Below are 5,450 nucleotides of genomic sequence, written 5' to 3' on the forward strand. Positions count from 1 at the left end.
AAAAAAGCAAAATCCAACAGTATGCTGTATATAAGAAACACACCTAGTTCAAAAAGAAACTCATAGACTGAAAGTAAAAGGATGGAAAACAGTTCTCCATATAACAGGAACCTGGAAAAAAACAGGGGTAGCTATCTTACTTGCAGACAAAGTAAATTTCAAACTAAAACTAAAACTAAGACAAACAAAGAAGGTTACTACATCCTTGTAAAGGGAACAGTTCAGAGGAAGAGATGACAATCATAAATATATATGAACCAAATACTAACGCCCCAACCATACAAAACAAATATTAAGGGCCATGAAAAACCAAATAAGCACTAATACGATTGTAGTTACCTCCATACCCCACTATCACATATAGACAGATCATCTAGACAAAAAATTCAACAACAAAATACTTTAACTGAACCAAGCTTTTGAACAAATGGACTTAATAGATATCTACAGAGTATTCCACCCCACAAAATCAAAATATACATTTTTTCTGCTACACATGGGTCATTCTCCAAACTAGACCACATACTAGCTCATAGAACATGTTTAAGTAAACACAAAGGAGTTGAAGTTATCCCATGTATGTTATCAGACCATAGTGCAATTAAACTGAAGACCGATAGCAAAAGAAGCCACAAGAACTTCACAAATACATGGAAATTGAATAACATTCTCCTGAACAACCAATGGGTTATGGAGGAAATGAAAGAAGAAATTAAGCAATTTCTACAATTAAATGAGAATGCAAGTACAACATACAGGAGTTTATGCAACACAATGAATGCAGTTCTATAAGGGAAATTTATAACAGTGAATGCCCACACTAGAAAAACAGAGCAAGCTCAAATAAACAACCCAATGCTGAATCTTAAGCTTCTAGAAAAAATAAGAGCAAGACAAATCCAAAGCTCATACAAGGGAGGAAATTATAAAGATACACAGCAGAAATCAGTGCAATGGAGACTAAGAAAATGATACAAAAAAATCAACAAATTGAAGAGTTGGTTTCTCAAAAGAATAAATCAATAAACCCTTAGACAACCTTATTTTAAAAAGGAAAGACTCAAATCCATGCAACTAGGAATGAAAAAGGTGAAGTTATGACAGATCCAGCAGAAATAGAGGATCATCAATATCTACTTTGAGAACCTGTACTAAAATAAAATGGAAAATACAGAAGAAATGGACAGATTTCTAGATACATATGAATTACTAAAGTTGAGCAAAGAAAATATAAAAATTCTTAAACAACCCAAGTATAGTGAAATTGAAAACCTAATTAAAAATTTACCAACAAAGAAAAGCCCAGGTCCTCATGCTTCACTACTGAATTCTACAAAACATTTATAGAACTATTGCCACTACTTTTGAAACTTTTCAGTGAAATTGAAAGGGAAACAAACTTCCAAATTCATTCCTAGAAGCAAGTGTTACTTTGATTCCAAAACCAGGGAAAGACCCAACCAAGAAAGAGAACTAGAGGCAAATCTACCTAATGAACATAGATGCAAAAATCATCAATAAGATACTGGCATATGGAATGCAAAGGGCCATCAAGAAGATCATACACCCTGATCAAGTCAGATTTACCCCAGGAAGGCAAGGATGGTTCAACATACATAAATCAATAAATATAATGCACTGTATTAACAGAGTCAAAGACAAAAACTATATGATCATGTCAATAGATGCATAAAAAGCATTAAACAAAATTCAACACCAATTAATGATAAAAACCCCTTCAGAAAATTAGAATAAATAGTCTTTATCTTAACTTGATAAAGGCTATCTATGAAAACCCAACAGCCAACATCATATTCAATGGTCAAAACCTGAAAACCTTCACATTAAAATCAGGAAGAAGACAAGGATGTCCACTATCACCATTCCTGTTCAATATAGGTTTGGAAACATTAGCCACAACAATTAGACAAGAGAAAGAAATAAAATCAATAAAGATAGGAAAGGAAGAAGTTAAACTGTCATTAGTTGCTGATGAAAGATACTTTGCATAGAAGATGCAAAAAACTCCATCAAAAAACTTCTAGATTTAATTGACAGATTCAGTAGAGTAGCTGGATACAAAGTCAACACACAAAAACCAATAGCCTTCTTGTAGACAAATAACAGTCACTGAGAGAGAAATTAGGGAAACAGTCTCTTTCACAATAGCATTCAAAAAATGAAATATCTAGGAATCAGTCTAATAAAGGAAGCAAAAGACCTCTACACTGATAACTACAACACTATGAAAAAAGAGATAGAAGAGAATATAAGTAAATGCAAAGACAGCCCTTGTTCCTGGGTAGGAAGAACCAATATAGTGAAAATGGTCATACTTCCAAAACTGCTATAAAGATTCAATGCAATCCTGATTGAAATCCCACAGTATATTCCACTGAATTAGAAAAAAAACAATCCAAAATTTTATTTGGAACAAGAAGAGACCTAGAATAACAAAAGCCATTCTAGGAAACAGAGATATGGCAGGGGGTAAAACAATCCTCAACTTGAAACTATAATACAAAGCCACGTGATTAAAAAAAAGAAAAGAACAGCATGGCACTGGCAAGGAAACAGACCTGAAGATCAGTGGAATAGATTAGAAGATGCAGAAACAACTCCAGACACACTCAGCCAGCTCATCTTTCACAAAGAAGCCAATCATCCTCACTGAAGGAAAGATAGCCTCTTTAATAAATGGTGTTGGAAAAACTGGATTTCAACTTGCCAAAGTTTAAAACTAGACCCCTATTTTTCACCATGCACTAAACTAAAGTCCAAGTGTATCAAAGATCTAAATATTAAAACAGAAACACTGTTTGTTGGAAGGTAAGTTAGGTGGAACTCTTGAGGACATTTTGGCATAGGAAAAGCCTTTATGAGCAAACCATCATTAGCACAGGAATTAGTACAAAGAATCAACAACTGGGATCTCACCTTTTTATAAAGCTTCTGCACTGCAAGAGAAACCACCAACAGAGCTAAGAGGCAACCTAGAGTGTGGGAAAAAATTTTACCAGCTGTTCATCAAACAAAGGTCTACTATCCAGAATACATAAAGAACTGAAAAAAAAATCGACCTCCCCAAATTAAAAAAACCCAATTCAAAAATGTGCTTCTGAAATGAACAGACATTTCTCAAATAAAGCAGTAAAAGCAGCAAATAAACATATGAAAAAATGTTCCACATCACTGATCATCTGAGAGATGCAGATGAAAACAACACTGAGATTCCACCTCACCCCAGAAAAAATGGCTGTTATTAAGAAATCAATCAGTGACAAATGTTAGTGAGGTTGTGAGGAGAAAGGAACCCTTCTTCATTGTTGGTGGGAGTGCAGACTGGTGCAACCACTGTGGAAATCAACATGGAGATACCTTAAACAATTAGGATTAGAAGTCCCGTTTGACCCAGCTATTCCCCTGCTGGTATCTTCCCAAAAGAATTAAAAGAATCATACCACAGTGATATATGCTCACCCATGTTTATAGCGGCACAGTTTGTAATAGCTAATGCTTGGAAACAGCCTAATTTTCCATGAACTGGAGACTGGATAAAGAAGATGTGTATGTATGTATGTATATATAACACTGAGGACATACTCTTAAGTGAAATTAATAGGACACACATGTGTGAATACCGAATAGTATCTCTGGTGTGATAAAAGTGTAAATAAAAATCAAAATGTATAATTGATCTAAAGGTGTCGGGAAAGTGGGAGGGGTAAGAAGAGCAAGAAGGGAACAGAAAAAATAAGAGAAAAGGAAAACAATGGAAACAAAGTCTTTGTAAATAGGGAAAGGAAGAGGGGGTGAAGGGAGGGCAGGGGAATGGGGAAAAAATAAATACCAAGATAAGTCATGTAAAGGTACAAGATCCCAATGATGAATGTAACTATATTTTATACCTAAAATGTATCAATGAAGAAAAAAAAGAAGAAACAAGGTCATCAGACTGGGCCCTAATCCACTGTGATTGATATCCTTATGAGAAGAGGAGATTAGGACATAGAAAAACACAGAAGAAAGAAGACCATATGAAGACAAGGGGAGGAGACAGTCATCTACAAGTCAAGGAAAGAGGCCTCAGGAGGAACCGACTTGGCTAGCACTTTGATCTTAAACTTCCAGCCTCCAGAATTTTAGGAAAATTAATTTCTGTACTCTAAGCCCTTGGTCTGAGGTTCCATGTCATAGCAGCTCTAGGAAACCAATGCAATAACTCTCATTCTAACCTCTGCTATGAGAATGGAAATCTCTTCCTTCTCATTCAAAGCTTTCTTTCCCTATGCAGCCCTAGGGGTCCTCTAGCTCCTAGTCTCACTCTCCATGTACCTCCTGGTAGAGCCCCGTACAAATAAAGACACTGTGTCAGGAAATGACTCCCCTGCCTGGTCCCAACTGCTCCCTATATAGACTTCTAGCCTTCTATCACCTTCCTCTCTTCCCTGTAGAAGTTCCAGCCCCTGTAAAGACTGAACATCAATAATTTGTCCAGTATCTGTAGTTAAATTGGTGCTGGGCCAGGGATTTAGCTCAGTGGTTCCACCGCCTTCCTTGCAAGTGCAAGGACCTAATTTCGATCCCCGGTACAAAAATAAATAAATAGATAGATAGATAATATAAATAAATTGGTGCTGTGCTAGCTTTCCATCACTATAAATAAATACTCATGTTTTAGAGGTTTCAGTCCATGAGTAGTTGGCCTTCTTGCTTTAGGTCTATGACAGTACATCATGTTGGGAATGTGTGTTGAAGCAAAAGCCCTCCCCTCATGGCTGGGAACCAAAGCAGGAAAGGAAGAGGAAGGGGCTGGGTGCCTCTATCCCCTTGCAGGGAACACCTCCAATAACCTAAAGTCTTCCCATTAGGCTCTCATCTGAAATGTTCCATCACCTCCTAGCAACACTGCCCTGGAGACTGATACTTTATCACATGTACTTCTAGGGCACAGCCCATATCCAAACCATAGCAGTGACTAAATTAAGAATGGTCCCAAGTCTGGGCATGGTGGCACACAACAGAAATCCCAGCACTCTTGGAGGCTGAGACAAGCAGATTTCAAGTTCTAGCCCAGCATGGACAACTTGGCTATTTAGTGGTGCTGTCTAAGAAGTTAAAAGTAAAAATAAAAAAGGGCTGGAATACAGCTCACAGCAAAGACCTGGATTCAATCCTTGATACCACAAAAAATGTCAAAATCCACCTGTAATTATTCAATCTTAGAACCTTAGTAAGCACATGCTCCAAATGTCTGTGAAATAATATCAAGACATTTTTTTATCTACTCTTTCTCTTCTATAGAGTGTCTGCTAGCAAGTCCAAAAATGACGAAGATTTAATGGACAGTGCTAGTGGTTAGCATGAATATCTTCCTTTCACCTGAGTTTCACTCTCTTGTCACCTCCAACTCTTGCCAGAATTAGTTTTTCTTGTTACTATAGCCAAAA

This window comes from Fukomys damarensis, unplaced genomic scaffold (genome assembly GCF_012274545.1).
Source record: "Fukomys damarensis isolate Sample0158 unplaced genomic scaffold, DMR_v1.0_HiC HiC_scaffold_38, whole genome shotgun sequence".
Taxonomy (NCBI): Eukaryota; Metazoa; Chordata; class Mammalia; order Rodentia; family Bathyergidae; genus Fukomys; species Fukomys damarensis.